The following is a 17,751-nucleotide window of genomic DNA, read 5'->3' on the forward strand; positions in this document are numbered from 1 at the left end:
ATATTGAACAAGCCTAAGAATTGGCAATACCTATAGCCTATGACCTCACCGGTAATTTTACATACTCTTACCCACCCCTGGTTTTTTTTTTTTGGAGATGGTAAAACAATCATCTAAAACCAGATTCAGATACATTTTTAGCATTTTCTAAAAAGTCTTAGTACAGGAAATAAGTCGTAGTTCAAGTTCCAAATAGGTGGTGTGCCAAATAGATGGTGTGCCAAATAGTTCCAAATAGATGGTGTGCAACAGAGAAAGCATGTTCCCTTGTCTCAGTGAATCAAGCAGAACATACTGATTAAATCACAAATAGTCCCTTCTCATGCAATTGCAAGGTACATGAGAGATTGTTTATTTGCAGAAGAGCCTTAGCCCATAGGAAGGTGTCAAGAGTCAACAAATTGGGCACCAACATATGTACTTTGTAGCGAATTCTCTCATGGATTGGGAACCAATCCAACTGCATCAATACTGGGGAAATATGCTCGTGTATGGACATCCAGATATTAGTCTAGCATAGTATTCTGTATTAACTAAAATGCTTTGATTGATGATGCCATTAAGCCAATATACAGCTCATTACAATAGTCTAAGCATGGTAGTTTCAATGCTTGGACAACAGACCTAAATTCAGCAGCCGGTAAGAGGGGTTTCAAGTTATGTAAAGTGTGCAGCTTAAAAAACGCAGTACAAATAACCATTGTAATTTGAGCATTAAACATCAAAGTGGTATGTATGGTATAAGGGGATTAGCGATCCACAATGCATGTCCAAGGCACCGGGAAACTAAGGGGCCAATGCAATACAGTGCGATCAGCCGAGCCTTGTTGAACCCACAGTTGGACGCGGGTTGTGTATGTGTGTCCTAATCCTTTTACACTATAAGGGGATTAGCACCTCCACAATGCACATCGAACATGCCAGGAAACTAATGCATGTGAATGAGGCTATTAGATATTCACTCCGAATGCAAAAAACAATGTGCATCCAATAGGCACATTTTTGTGCTCAGAAATTAATGCTTGGTGATATTAAGTCAGAGGAATGAAATATTTAAAAAAATGTTTTTTTAAGTGCTGGTGGTCAGGTTTGGGAAACGGACGCTCAGTTAACCAGCGTCCATTTTCGAAACCCGTGACTGTGTGCCGATTAAGAAAATGGACGCCGATAAATTCATAATCTGTTTTCTAAACCGGTGGACAACCATGGACAGCTGACTGCTGGCAGGCTCTAGTTGTCAAGGTGGTGCTAGGGGTATGCAATCAACTCTAGCGCCTCCTTGACAGTGTGACCCCTAATTAAAATATTGCATTGCGCCCCCAGGAAAAGTGCCTGGGGGAGCATTAGGAAAGCGGGCACAGAAGAATCAGCACCCGCTTTCACCGCTTTTTTTTTTGCATTGCCCCCATTGTGCATTAATTAAATAACATTTTACATTACAAGAAGAAAACGGTTTAACTTAGTCAACACTACACAGAGTTTTAAAACAAGATGGTGGATGTTTATGCTGGACTTGACACAGTCAAGATAAATCTCCATACATGCCTTGCCCAATTAGCACCAGAATAGAGGCAGCAACTAAAGGCATCAACTTTGGCATTAGAGTATGATGGCATATACACTCATCTGCACTCAACCCACATGAAGGAGCGCACAAAGGAGCTCCTTTGTTGTGTTCCTTCATGCGCGTGACAAAGCATGTGCACCCCCGGCACAACATACCTCTGGCATTATCTGGCGGCTCTTCACCCCTCACAGAGGTGGATGGAGCTACAACAGCTCCTGGATATCATCAGATCCAGTGAAGGTAGCAGGAGTGAGTCCATAGTCATGCAGGTTCTGGGCAAACTCAGCCCATCCGTTCCTGCTGGGAGATGGTAGGTGGAGCAATATCTGCCGTCATTGCTATGTTGCTATGTATGTTACCATGATAATCTACTTACCTCACCTGAGTACAAAGCTCCACAATTAAATTCATGTTGCAAGCCTTTCCAAGCCTACTTCATGGTCCTCACATTTCTTGTTTGTGCATCTCTCACCATCAGGGACGTCATCTGGGAGACGTCCCAGGTGGTGAAACTTGGCTTGGTGCACTGGTAGTGGCATTGCTGAATGAGTCTGCATCGGAAGAACTAGAAAATGCATATCACAGAAAACCATGCACATGTACAATTCATGCACAAGTGTACACCCAGTGTTCGCTTGCATTTCTATGTAAAATGTACACACGTAATAAACATTCTATTTATACGTATTTTATATTTTGTGCACATTTATGGGTGCTCATTATAAAATTCATTCACACATGCGCACTTGGGGGCCGATTGGGGGCCGATTTTAAATGTTACGCTCGCGGGGTACATTTGTGCGCGATACCTGGTGCGCACAAATGTACACCCGATTTTATAACATGCGTGCGCTGCCGCGCACATGTGATAAAATCCGGAGTCGGCATGTGCAAGGGGGAGCACACTTGTGCACCTTGCACGCCAAGCCCAAGGGGAGCCTCATTGGCTTTCCCTGTTCCCTCCAAGGCCGCTCCGAAATCAGAACGGCCTTGGTGGGAACTTTTTTTTCCGCCCCTCACCTTCTCCCCCTTCCCCTATCTAACCCACCCCCCAGCCCTAACTAAATCCCCCCCCCCAACTTTGTTTCAAAAGTTATGCCTGCCTGAGGCAGGTGTAATTTGCGTGCGCTGGCCAGCTGCCGGCGTGCTGTGCTGGAGCACTCGGAACCGCCCCCGAACCTCCGCCCGGCCCTGCCCCCGGCCCACCCATTTTGGAAAGCCCCGGGACATACGCGCATCCCAGGGCTTGCGCACGCTGCCAAGCCTATGCAAAATAGGCTCGGCTTGAGCTTGCATGTATTTTCTTTAAATTTATCCTCCCCATCTAGACTTTTTATTCTACAAAATAAATCTAGGTAATTAGTTAGCCTTTGAATGTAGTCTGCAATAGATTCATATGGCTATATGATTTGCAAAACATATATCTAAAATTAAATTGTAATTTACATAATATAAAAATAATTTCTGGTACAAAGTTTTTGAAAATATATTTCATAAATCCCAAAGACACTTTTTCTTGTTTCTTGATTACTGGCTGGGGTATGAGTTTAATCACCTCAGCTTTTTTATCATCTTCCTAAAATGTATTCTAACAACTGGACTTCTGTTTTTTACATACACATTTTCTTTGATTTCTAGCCAAAACATTTTGTATAATGATTTAGGACCAGCTATAGATGTTTTAAATTACAAATCATAATCTAAACATTTGATGATTATATCATCTAAATACAGCAATGCATATTTCGTTATGAACTTAATAGTTAGTCCATTAACTTTTGACATGTATTATAAGGATTCAAAATTCTGAAGGATAATATGGTAAAATAGGACAGCAAAGTCAAGAGTGAACATAAACAGCCAGTTTTAATAAGGCATGTTGACCTTAGTGTGAGTTTTAACCCACATTTTAGCATGGATTTTTCAGCACTGTATTAACCCTGATATTTAACAGGGCTTTTTGCATAGAAAAATCCACGCTAAAACAAGGATTAAAAATCATGCTAAGATTAGCACAGATAGGGTGCATGAAAATCTCCATGTTATTTTCCAGGAATGCAGGGAGGCATATTAAAGAGCAGTCTGCTTAAGGAATATTTTCTTAATGCTGGATCTGAGGTGGAATAAAAATTAACACGTCATTATGTCTGCTGTGCCCAGTCTGGTAGTATCTAGTGGCTTCCACTACACTGGGTACAGCAATAGAATAACATTAGTCACCAGAAATGTATGTTCATTTTTACTCAATTCAGACCCAGGAGTTAACTTTCCAGTGTTGTGCCACCCCTCTAGAATGCTTCTTTTTGGTATACATGTATACACAGAGGAAAGGACATTCTATAAATTCAATATCATTATCTGGTATCATATACTGAGCATAGCAGCCACTGTATTCAGCTAAGGCACTTATGATATAATCATATACCGGTGAAAAATTTCTTGTACCTGTTTCAGTCTTGCAAAAAGGTTATTTTTTAGTATTTCACTCTTGCAAATAAAAACTTCTTCAGGACATTAAGTCAAAAGTCGATTAGTCATAACAATGTGATTCACCATTCAGGAAATCATCCCAATATAACAATTAAGAATTATGATGCTATATGTCATGTTGGAACAAAAGACCACTTAGGGGCAGATTTTAAAAGCCCTACGCTCATAAATCCAGCTGGATTTACGCATGTAGGGGGGTTATGCGAGCTGAGCCTATTTTGCATAGGCCCAGCGACGCGCACAAGCCCCGATACGCGCGCATGTCCCGGGGCTTGAATAAAGGGGCGGGACGTGGGTGGTCCGGGCGGGGTGTGGCATGGCCAGAGGCAGGCCCAATTTCCAAAATAAAGGTTGGGGGGGTTATGTAGGGCTGGGGGGCTGGTTACGTAGGGGAAGGGAGGGGAAGGTGGGGGGGGGGTCAGAAGGAAAGTTCCCTCCGAGGCCACTCCGATTTCAGAGTGGCCTCGGAGGGAACAGGGAAAGCCATCAGGGCTCCCCTAGGGCTCGGCGCATGCAAGGTGCACAAGTGTGCACCTCCTTGCGCGTACTGACCCCGGATTTTATAACAAGCACGCGGTTGCGTGCGCATGTTATAAAATTGGGCGCAGATTTGTGCGCGCCCAGATCTATGCCCGCGCGTAGGTACTAAAATCTGGCCCTTACCTTGTAATAGTTCAAAGAGCACTTGTGAAGGTTCCTAAATCTTTCTAAAAGTTGCAGTCTGAAGATGCTGTCATTAGCTGACTGACACTGACGGTGTTTCAACGGCAACCTGTCTCCATCAGGGGTAAATTGGGAGATCTATAAGACAGTCAGCGACATAAAACCTTATCCAGATACCAGCACAACTCATGGGTAAACAAAAAACTTAACGATTTATGCAGGGATTTTATCAGTCCATCATGGCCACCACCATAGAATCAGGTGGTGTCTAACAAAACTATGTTACATGCACAAACCATGGACAACTTTAGAACAAGCCTTTTAAGCACATAAACCCATGTTTTATGCACATAAATAACTTTGAAATTTCACCCCAGGAAGCACTTTTCCCGAGATGCTCAGTCAACTTAGTCACTTGAGGCGCGTGTGAAATTTAGAAGCCTCATTAATTTTCACAAATCACATGAATCTGTTACTTCTATCAGGTTTAGAAATAAGGATCACACAAAAATAGGCACAGACTAAATCTAAAAAAGGCGATTGTAAAATCGACTCAACTTGATGGAAAAATATCAAGCTCAAATTGTATATTGATCAGAATTTGGGGTGTCAGCAAGCCGGGTGCGAGTGTAAGACCTCCTTATTACAGGAGGTTACCCAGGCATCTCAGTCATCCATCCCTGGCCCAACACGGGTGCCATAAATGACAAACAGCCCTCAAGTCAATTTTTAAAGCACAGTTTTTTAAATTGCAACTAGAATGCCTAAAGGCATGTATAGAAGAAAATCAAAGTATTTTGGGGAAAAAAAAAAAAAGAGAGACCCAAACTCCGACCTCGACTGGCATTTTGGATTTCCTTCATCAGGGGGACCTTATCTTAAATGAAGCAATTGACAAGATGAAACCTCCTTTAAGATAAATCCCCGTGATGCAGGAGATCGAAAAGCCAGCCGACGTTGGGGTTTGATTCTCTTATGTCATTCTGATTTCTTCTATACATACCTTTAGGCGTTACATTTGCAGTTTAAAAAACTGACAGAATTCGTACCATTAACATGGCTGTCAGTCAAAATGAAAAGTACAGTGCAGGCTGGTAAAACACTGTAGGTTTCCATTAGCAATCCAAATGATTGTTTCCTTTGGTGCTACTTGCAGGTATCTACAGAAATTAAAACATTAAAGCACAATGTGCTTTACTATACCACGTCTCTGAATTAATTGTCATCTATGTAATCTAATTGTCAGCGATTCTGTCATTTGTCTAATTTTGTTCCTTTGTTGACTTGGGGGATATTTTTGCTGCTCTCTTCTTCCCTAAGAATAGGGTTTACATGTGCATCTGACAAGCTATGTATATGGGACACATGACAAAATATACTTTCAGTATTCCCAAATTCAAATATAGCAAATTATGATACTTTGTCACTGGATGCCCCAAGGTTAGAGGAATGCAAAACACTTCCCAAAAAACAACCAAACTGAAAACCCCCTCTTCATCTTTGCTTATTATCAGGTTTCCCTTTCACCATGATGAAAGTGGGCTTAAAATAGTCACTTGTCATTACCACTCTACCTGAGCTTGCCAGAAGGCCAGGGGAGGCCTACAACATAAGCACAGTATTCCAGCAATTCTCAGCAGCATTCCCCCAAGCAAATGCTAGGGTTGCTGGGCAGATTTTTTGAGGTATCTTTACAGGCGAAAGTCAGTAAATGCTCCTTGCCACATCCTGGTGACTGATGACTGGAAAAGTGGCTACATAAGTGCTGAAAGGATAGGGAAAGGAAATGAGAAGCTAATGTGAGCTTATGACAGCTGACAGGCAGAGAAGGTAGTCAGGGACATCAATGTCAAAAAGAGCCCTGGCTGATGAGGAACAGTGGACAGGATCTTAGTTTCACAACCTTTAAGGGCAAAATGAAGGACTGTAAATCAGCTGGAGGACTCATCTAACTTTACAGCTTTGGCTGCTACTACAATGCCCTATCAAGTACAAAATAAAGATGTCTTTTTCTCAGATGTTTCAACACATATTTCTAAGTATTAGGCTAACAGCCATTACAGCAGCTGGGCCTAATGAGATTTTCTGTATCCTATTCCCTTTAACAAAGACCAAAAAGTAAAGGTGTTAAGTGTGCAACTTTGCACTTGGCCTTTATTGTACAACTGCATTTGCAAGGCAAAGTGTATAAAGTAATACTCGGCGGTGCAGGCCCATCCTGCACCGCCGAGTATAACGCAAGAATAAGCATGCGAGGGCGCTGGAGATAAGGCGGGGGAGGGGGGAGGCGTTTAGGGAGCTAGCAACGGGGGGAAGGGAAAATGGCTGAAGGGCAGCAATTTGAATCGCTGGTCCTGGATTGGTTGGGGGGCTGAGGTATGACATAGTGGGAGATCGTGGCGGCACTTTGATTGGGCAGGAGTCTCGAGCGATAAGGCTTTTTGGCTCGCTATGTTGTGAGCGAGTGTGTTTGTCAATAAAATAAATCCAGGTCGCTCGTGGGGGACGAATTGTAGTTTGGTTAGGCGTGAGCAAAAAAAATAAAAAATAAAGAAAATTAAGTAATTTGGAGCGGCAATTTCCTTGCGTCGATGCGCAGGTTGGTGGTGTGAAGAGTAGGCCGAGAGCATGCTGTGGAGAGGAAGAGATCGAAGGGCTCGTTCGGTCCTTTCAGCGCCTTCACACCTGGCAGGAGGCCGCAGACGAGGAGCTGCAGGATGAGCAATCCCAGTGTACGTGGGTATCACAGCACAGGCCCGGGCAAGTGCTCCAGGTTACAGGTCTCCGGATACGAGTTCCGGTGAAAGCGGACCGGAAGTCGGCCCTATGCCGCCTCAGCCCACGGCAAGTTTTACCCAATTATGGAAAGGATGTTTTCCTGTTGGACCTTTCCCTGAATGCCTCAGGCAGGGAATTTTATTCTTCCCCCAGGCCTATACTGGCAGCTGCCCCGCCCGCAGCTCGGTCGGTTCAGATGGTGTCTAGATGGGACCGCGGTGCTGAGGGGGAGGTTAGGGCGAGGTGGGGGCAAGGAAAAGGGAAAAGCCCTGGCTAAGAAAAGAGGTGGGAGGGGACGGGGAGTGGATGAGTTTCTGGGGCCAGGCCCGGGGGGGGGGGGGGGGGGGGGGGAAGGCAGGTAGTGGCCTGTTTTCATGGCGAAGGGTGGTCCTGGGACCTTGAAGCCTAGGAGGAATACAGGTAAAGTCGCGCACTAGTTGGGCGTGGAGAGGAGGAACCAATGATGGGTGAGGACGGAGTGCAGAAGTACAGTACATCCCTCTGGCTGGAGTGTGGCAGGGTGCACGTACTGCAGCGGATCCGAGGTTGGTGAGCAGTTATGCAAGAGGTGAAGGTAGGCAAGGTAGGCCGCAAGTCCCAGAAGGTCATTTTGGGAGTGAGACTGGTACCAATAAAGATTTTGGTGGCTGGCCCATCTGGCAGAGAGAGGAGCAGAGGGATATTACCAGAGGTCGAGCCCCAGGTAGGGTAGTGAGGGAGGGGGTTTGACCCAGCCGGTGAAGGGTGGGAGAAGCTGTATGGGATGGTTGAAGGAATTCAGGGTGTCCGGGAAAAAAGTGAACAAGGATATGAGGATGGTTCTGCGGCCTGTGCATATGTTTTCACAGATGAGGATGAGATGGTGTTGCCTTCCACATCCCGGCAAGAAGCTTGGAGGGAGAGATTACATTTGCAGATTATGGCAAGCGTGGGACAGAGTATGGTGACGAGTGGCAAAGGAAGGAAGGAACCAGCTGGAGGTCTTGGATTGAGAGCAGAAGCAGGTGAGTTGATACAGAAAGGGGGGAAAAACGGGGTAAGTGGGGCCAAAAAGAGAAGGAAATCCAGTGTTCCTAGATCGGATTCGGACTCGAGCTCGTCCTCGTCTACCACATCCTGCTCAAGTAAGTCGGGAATTGTGGGATTCAAGGGTGGAGAGGGTCCGAGGCAGGATGTGGGTCATCCGGCTTTAGCATCTTTGACAGAGTTATGGGAGGAGGTCCCAAGCAAATTGAGGAAGAGAATTTGCAAAAGAAAATACGTTAATATATTTAAGTTATTGGAGGGCAGGAGAGGAGGCAGGAAGAAGAAGAAGGGGAAAAGGAATTCAGGGGGGGGCTAAGGTCTCTAAGAATATCGTGAATTGGGAAAGAGGTTTCTTCCGTTTGGCTAGTGTAGTAGGACATTTTCAGCCCAAGTGCTGAAGCTTACGGGGTTAGTATTTTAGGGGCGTTAAGGGATAATGAAGGTTGGACTTGGCTCAATTATAATGAGAAGTTTAGGGATAAGATGGCAGGGAATAGATATATGTCTTGGGGTACTCAAGACATCAATTTGTGGTTGCCTCAAATGACTAACAATAACTAGTTATGTAATGTGATGTTTGCTACCAAAAACTGTTGCAAATTGTAAATAAGTTTTAGTGTTAAAATAAATTATCTTTATTAATCTTCGAACTTTTGTGTGATTCTAACACAAAAATATTTTTTTGTACTAGAGAAAAGACCTCAGTATTGGCAAGAGATCTGAATTTTCAGAAACTTCTTATGGGCCAATTGTTACAATCACTGGTCTTGTATTCTTCTTATAATAGGAGTGAGTAAAAATCATTATTGCACAAAGATTGAGTAGCGCCATTATATGAATCATTTAGACATATATAATTACATTTAAGACACCATTTTGAGATATTTAACAATTTTATTAAAATAAGAGAATACAAGACCAGTGATTGTAACAATTGGCCTATAAGAAGTTTCTGAAAATTCAGATCTCTTGCCAATACTGAGGTCTTTTCTCTAGTCAAAATTTATTTATTTATTTATTTATTTATTTAGTCAGATTTATATACCGACTTTCAAATTTATATCAAGTCGGTTTACAATAGCAAATTCAAAAACAATCAAATCACCAAACACATTTCATACAATAACACCTAACATTTCCTAAATATAATACTATCCTAGCACAGTAATTGCAATTCCCTATTCTTATCACAGTTTTAAAACAAATATTATAATTAATTTTAAAAAATTAAACATAAAAACCATAATAAAACATTTTAAGTAAAAACCACCAAAATTAAAAAAAAAAACAAAAAAACCTAAAATAGAACTACATTTGTGTTAGAATTACAGAAAAGTTCAAAGATTAATAAAGATAATTTATTTTAACAGTAAAACCTATTTACAATTTACAATAGTTTTTGGTAGCAAACATCACATTACATAACTAGTTATTGTTTGCATTTGATTGTATACTAGTTATTCCCCGATTTTTTCTGTCGCAAATGACTAACAAGACTGCGGGTAATACCAAGAGGGTAGGAAGTGTGACGGCCAGTTCGGGCGGCATAGGAACAGTAAGTGGGGGCACGAGGAGTAGTTCCTTTTGAGGAGCAGGGACTGGGGTTAAAGTCTGAGCAGACAGTAAAGGAGCCGCAGGGGGTGACATGTGATAGAGATTTAACAAAGTCACGTGTCTCTTCCCGGATTTTAAGTTCCAGCATGAATGTGCCACTTGCAACGGGGCAAAGCCAGCTTCCAAGTGCTCACAGAATAATGTTCCTGCCCCCGCTAAAGGGGGCAAGTATCGAGGTCCATTTAGCTAAGGCAGATTCGCCGGTGATGTTTGCAGCAATTCAGGAGTGGTTGCAGCATTGCCCGGATTGAAAGGCGGCGCAGTTGCTTTTTTGGGGTTTCAAAGAGAGTTTCATGATACCCTATGAGGGTCCGGGGTGTGGGGGGAGGGTTCGCAACGTGAAGTCAGTGGCTCAATTAGCGGATGTAGTATGGAATAAATTGGAGGCTGAGTTGGGTCTGGGGAGGACTGCGGGGCCGTTTGAGGAGCCACCGTTTCAAAGAATGCATTTGTCACCGTTGGCTGTTTTTCCGAAAAAAGTACCTGGGAAATATAGGCTAATTCTGAATTTGTCTTTTCCAAATGGTTCATCGGTGAACGATTTCATTCCCAGGGAATGATATACCGTCCGATATACTTCCTTTGATGAGGCATTGAAATTAGTAAAGAAAGCAGGGTTCAGGGCATTGATGGCAAAGGCAGATATAGAGTCGGCTTTTTGGCTCTTACCAATTCATCCGTCTATTTATTTATTTATTTATTTATTTATTTAACATTTTTATATACCGACATTCATGAAAAAAGATCATATCATATCGGTTTACAAGGAACAAAGAAATAACATAACCTTAACTAGTGGAAGTTTAAAGTTACAATAAAACAGGGGTATGTAACTGGGGAGGAAGAGCATAGAGGGGACAGATAACTCATGAACTAATTACAACGAAGAGGAAGTAAGTGCAAGAGAGTCATGATCTTATCTAGATGTGGCTGATGCTATGTGTCTGTTGTTAGCCCTGGTTAGGGAAGGCTTGTCTGAACAGCCACATCTTAAGATTTTTTTTTGAAAGTCTGTAGGCAGGGTTTCAGTCTAAGATCTGGAGGTATGGCATTCCAGATGGTGGGACCAGCTACCGAGAAGGCCCGGTCCCTGGTAGATGAAAAATGGGCGGCTTTGAAGGAGTGGGCATATAGAGATCCCTTGTAAGTCTCCCTGACGGGTCTGGAAGAGTGGTGCAGTTTAAGTGGGATTTGTAGGTCAAGCGGGACCAGGTGATGAATGGTTTTATGGATGATGGTGAGTGATTTGAAAAGAATTCTGTAGCTTATAAGGAGCCAATGCAAATCTTTGAGGATAGGCGTTATATGCTATCTCCTATTGGTGTTTGTTAGAATTCTCGCAGCTGCATTTTGGAGCATCTGGAGAGGTTTGGTCTAGTGTCCCGCTTTTGGGGTTTCCTTCGAAGGACGTTATTTTGTGGACTGTTGTTTACCCATGGGTTGTGCGATATCATATGCATATTTTGAAGCTTTTAGTTCATTCTTGCAGTGGTTAACGGAGCAGCACTGTTGTACTCAGATGATGCATTACTCACATACTCAGATGTGGGTAACGGAGCAGTACAGGTGTACTCAGATGTTGCATTATTTGGATAATTTTCTGTTCGTCGGGGCAAATACATCCAAGCTTTGTAAGATGCAGCTGGAGGGGTTTTTGGAGGTGGCGGGGCAGTTAGGAGTGCCAATTGCGGATGAGAAGACTGAGGGCCCTTCTACGAGTTTAACATTCCTGGGAATTGAGTTAGACTCGGAAAAAATGGTTTCTCGCTTATCGGACAACAAAGTGGTTAAATTGCAGGAATTATTGCTGGAGATGAAGAGAGCGGGTAAGGTGACGTTGAGCAAAATGCAGTCGTTGATTGGGTCTTTGAATTTTGCATGTAGGGTTATGCCTATAGGGAGGGCGTTTCTGAGAAGTTTATCAGCAGCAACATCGGGGATAAGGGCAGGGCATCATTACATTAGAGTAACATGGCAGATTAAGGAAGAGTTAGGGGTTTGGGAAGTCTTTTTGCAATCCTTCAATGGAGTTTTGATGATTCCGGAAGAGAAGGTTGTTAATAGAGACATTGAGTTGTTTTCAGATGCGGCGGGTTCCACGGGTTTTGGTGTCTGTTTCCAAGGACAATGGTATATGAAATCATGGCCAGTCGATTGGGTGGATAGCGGGCTGATGAAGAACATCACATTTTTAGAATTATTCCCAATAGTAGTAGCCATGGCAATTTGGGGAGATCAGTTAGCTAACCAGAGAGTAGATTTTTGGTGTGACAATTTAGGAGTAGTTCAGGTGATCAATAGATTGTCATCCCATTTTTGAATGTTTCTGCTTTGTTAAGGGAATGAATCGTGAGCTGCTTGTGAAGAATGTTAACATCAGGGCCAAGCATGTCCCAGGAGTTCAGAACCTAATAGCTGACACTCTTTCTCGTTTCCAATGGAAAGTCTTTCAAGAGCTGGCACCACACACGAAGGAATCGACGGAACATTTCCCGGAGGAGTTGTGGAATCTGGGGAGGAGGAAGAATGGAGACTAATCCGACAGTCAGTGGCGCCAGCCACATGGGAGGCATACATTTCAGGCAGAAATGCGGTGACTTGTTTTTTGCGGGTATAGTGCAGTTCATATTATGGGCAAAATGGACTGGTTATTCTGTGAGAACGGTGTTGGTACAGTTAGCGGGGTTTTCATTTTTTCAAAAGTTGCATGGTTGGGTAATCCAATGTGTAGTTTTATGATAAAGCGGGTATTGGGAGGGTGGCAGAGGGATAGGGGGTGGGAATGGGATATGAGGAAGCCTATCAGATATACGGATTTGATTTATTTGATAAGAAAGTTGCCATTAGTGTGTTGGTCTGATTATGAAATGATGTTATTTCGGACAGCATTTTCGTTGGCCTTTTTCGGGGCTATGCGAATTATTGTGTTGGTAGCAAAGTCTAGGGCCTCTTTCTCTGACCAGGGGCTGTTGGAGAGGCAGGTCCAGGTGTGCAAGGCATTGGTTGTGTTATTATTACAGAAATCCAAAACAGATCAGAAAGGGAAAGGGCATATCATCACGCTCCTTCCAGCGGCAAGTGCAGTGGTCTGCCCAGTTCGGTTGACGTAGCAATACGTGAGGAGCCGTCCTGAAGTACAAGTGTCCTTTTTGGTGCATGGTAATGGACAGCTTTTACCCAGGTTTCAATTTACAAGAGTCTTACACGTAGTGGTAAACTGTGTGGGGTGGGATATGAAGGATTATAGTTCGCATTCGTTCAGAATAGGGGCGGCAACATCCGCAGCAGAGGGTAGGATATCTGAGACTGGCATACAAGACATCGGTAGGTGAAAATCGAAAGCTTTTCTGTCATACATGAGGCCATAACAAAAAAAAAGACAAATACTAAATAATACTCGATACAGAGAGGGGTAGCCATATCCTGGGAGGTATGGGGATGTCTAGTGATTGAATGTTCTTCTTTTGCAGAGCTATTCAGGGTGGTGCGGAGGACAGGGTGTGTCTGGATCGTGGACCACTCTTTTATTCATCGGGCACAGCGGTGAGCGTTAAGAAGGCCTTATGGTGAACATCTCGATCTTGAGCAGTGTTTAAAAAAGGATTGGATAAGTTCTTGGAGGAGAAGTCCATTACCTGCTATTAAGTTCACTTAGAGAATAGCCACTGCCATTAACAATGGTTACATGGAATAGACTTAGTTTTTGGGTACTTGCCAGGTTCTTATGGCCTGGATTGGCCACTGTTGGAAACAGGATGCTGGGCTTGATGGACCCTTGGTCTGACCCAGTATGGCATTTTCTTATGTTCTTATGTTCTTATGAACTGGAGCGTTGCCTGGTTCAGCAAAAGAGGAATGGAATGGGAAGAGCTGTTACCATTCCTTTGGGAGCGGGCAGATATGTGGGGAGTGCCGGGGATTGTGGTTATTCATTTAGGGGGGCAATGATGTGGGTAAGAAGTCATGTAGGGAGTTTGTGACATGTGTCAAAAAAGATTTATCTCAAATCTGGATCCATTGGCCGAGGGTTAAGATAAGATGGTCGGACATAATTGTCTGGCTACATGTAAAACGGAGATCTTATGGAAATCCGGGGTTAAAAAAATGAATCAGCAAATTGGAAAATGAGTGATAAGAGAAGGGGGATTTTGGGTGTGGCACGAGTGGGCGTGGACGGTAGACGTGGGTTTGTTCCGGGGTCATGGAGTACACTTGTCGGATGTGGGGATGGATCTTTTTAATAACTCCCTACAGGAAGGTATAGAGCAAGTAATTGTCAGAGGTTAGGGGCCACAGTGGGGGAACAAGGACGTCTTAAGGCGTCCTTGTTGTGGCGGAGACCTGAGCACGAGTTATTATTGGAAGATTGTAATGTGAAAAGGGGAGGGGGGCAACTTGTGTAGTTGGGTGGGTCGCTGCATGAGACAGCCTGTGAGCTGCGGGGCTATAGCTCAAGGCTAGGGCTTGCCCTCACTGGTGGTGAGGCGGGGTAAGCAGGAAAATAGGGTGGGTATTTGCTTTACCACTAGGGTGAGGTGGTAGAGGCGGGATGGAAAGAGGAAAGGGAGGAAAGGGAGGTGAATATAAGGGGGGGAGCAGTTGTTATGATTGAGAATGTTATGATGTTATACATATTTTGTCCGGGCTCGGGTTAAGTTTAATAAACTGCGGCCTGTTTTGAATGCCAAAAATTGTCTAATGTTTTATTGGGGGGAAGGATGAGCGAGCCGAGCATATGTCTTGCCTCCCTGTGTTATATACCTTACTTGGTGTTCACAATTAATATTTTAATGACTAAATTGATTGCACTGGCACAGTGAATTAGTCATCGACTTGACAGGTATCTGGCATTCTGTTCCTTATCTGTTTACTCAGCACTAGGTGAAATACAAAAGTCTAGTGAAAATCAGATTTCCTTGCTGCTTTGTCAAAGCAAATTTAATCACAGTCAGAACGTGAAGCATCCATCATTTTCTCTTCAGTAGGCGCTCACACGCACAGATCAGCAGCAGGGAGCACGGTTGCCACTACTGCCTTTTATTCACAGGAAAGTTAAATTTAACTATATCCTTGATAAATGATACAGTCTAGACTATTAAACATGATGACTAAGTACTGTATGCTACGCAATCCCTTGCGGTTTAAAAATAGGGATACGTTTTCTTCTGCTTGAGCTCTGCTACCTAAGTTATGATTGCTAAATCTTGCTTTTTGGATGGTGCCCTTGTTGTCCACAAATATCTTTGTTTTTCTGTTCATGTTGCCTCTGTTGTACTATGCCAGCTTTTTTTTTCTTATACATTTCAATATCTTTCTCAACACAACTTGATAAAGTGCATTCTTCTGCAGTATTAGAAATTGTGTTTGTTCATTTTTTTTTTAATATATTCTTTTGAAGCAGGCAAGAATGTCCTCTTGTTCTCTCACTCATCAAAATAGGAAATGCAGGAAATTGCACTACTGGAAATGAGATTCATAAACTTTTAAACATGATAAAGGCCATGCTAATTGCAAAAGCTCAGTTTCTCCCACCATGAGTAAGTATTGTCTTGTGTGATTTGACACTTCCTCAGTCAGCACTAATGGCTTTGGTGGGATGCATTACCTCCAACCTTTCTCCCTAATCTATTTGGCTACATTTACTCTACTGTAATTTGCCTGATACTGATATTACTTTGACTTTCCATAGTAACAGATTATTGTCTCCTTCTAAAAATATATGCCCCTTAGCAAATACCATGTTTGAATTCCATTTCAGTGAACTTTCATCCTATGCACTGTGGCCTAGGTGTATCTGACAGTTATACATGCAACATGCTAAGGGCCCAATTCATTAAAAGGTTTTTCCCTTTTTGGGGCTGATTTTCCTAGATTTTTCTCCCATTCTGGGCCTATGGGAAAATGCTTAGGAGGTAATTTTCAAAAGGATTTACACACTTAAAATTGTGTTTTACCTGTGCAAATGTAAGTGGGCTTTTGAAAATTACTACAATATATGCCATTGAATTGTCATACACGCATAAGTGCCCTTCAAAAGGTGAATTTTAAAAGCCTGGCGCATACATTAATTAGGGGATATTTACAGAAGTCGTGCTCGCGAAGGGCGAATGGATTTTAAAAGCTGCCCAGACATATACGTCTCTCCCGCAGTGCACATATCTCAAAAGTTTGCAAAAAAGGATGTGGCATGGGGTGGTCTGGGCAGGGCATGGGCATTTCGGGGCATGGACCAAAGATGTGCATGTAAATGCTTATGTGCCTGGGCGCGTGCACAGAACCTCTACCGCATAAGTTTAGTTCTAATATGGAGGAGGTATAAGTTATAAAATAAGGAAAACTAGGCAGATCTGCAGGGTTTTAAGGGTCTGGGCAAACTGAGAAGGAATGCAGGCTATTAAACTAGTAGGGTTTGGAGGCTCTGTCTCTTAACTGGGCGAACAAAAGACAAATTGGTAAAGCTAGACATGGTGTCAGTGCGCACCCCTTTTAAAATCCCCCAACTTACACATTAGAAACGGGATTTGTGCACCCACTTAAAATTCGGTGCTTATGTGCATGCAGCCAGGCTATTTTATAACATGCACATATATGTGTGCAAGTTATACAATGGCCTCTTCCCTGGCTGATGTATGTGCGCAAATGTACGCCTGCGCGCTGGTTTGAAAGTTATCGGCCCTGCGTGTAAATGGATTTTTGAGAATTGCTACAATAATATGTTACATTTACAAGTGTAACTCCTTTGAAAATTACCTCCTTAGTATATCAGGCCCTAAATGTGTATCGATATAATTAAGATAACTGAATTTTTTCTTCCATAACAGAACAATAGTTAAACTCCTAATGTTAGATGACTAGGTTTATAGCTATTTCAGAGGTGGCTTTCAAGTTACTTCAGGTATGCCAAGTTAATTGTCAGTATATTAGGTATCTCTGTCTCCAGCCCCGGGCCTCTGCTGCGTCTGACTGCTCTTCGGCCCATCTCCAGCCCCAGACCTCTGCTGCGCCTGGCTACTCTTCGGCCTATCTCTGGCCCCGGACCTCTGCTGCGCCTGACTACTTTTCAGCCTATCTTGAAACCCGGACCTCCGCTATGCCTCAATATTCTTCAGTTCATCTCCAACCCCGGACCTTGGCTACAATTGACTGCGCCTGCCTTCTTCATGCCCTGACCATTGGTTTGATTGACTGCGCCTGCCTTCTCCGTACCCTGACCATTGCTTTGATTGACTATGCCTGCCTTCTCCGTGCTCTGATCATTGCTTTGATTCGCTGTGTCTGCCTTCTCCGTGCCTTGACCACTGCACTACAGACCTTTCTGTGTCCAGAGTTCTACGCTACTTGCCACAAATTCCACTTGCCGCAGGCAAGTCCTATCCTCTGGACGTGGACTTATAAGGCTTGGGCCTTCCTTTGCTTGAGCGCCTCCAGTCACTTGTTATTCCTTTGGTGCCTGAGTTCCTATACCGAATCTGGTCCAAGGTGGGACTGTGCCATCTACCGGCTGCTGACTCTGGGCTGAACCACTTCTTGCTATTCACTAACCTCGAGGCCCGCCTAGGTCCTGCCGGCCCCTGCACCCGGGGGCTCAGCCTGAGGGGAGCGAGGGCTGGTGT

Source organism: Rhinatrema bivittatum, chromosome 5 (genome assembly GCF_901001135.1).
Source record: "Rhinatrema bivittatum chromosome 5, aRhiBiv1.1, whole genome shotgun sequence".
Lineage (NCBI taxonomy): Eukaryota > Metazoa > Chordata > Amphibia > Gymnophiona > Rhinatrematidae > Rhinatrema > Rhinatrema bivittatum.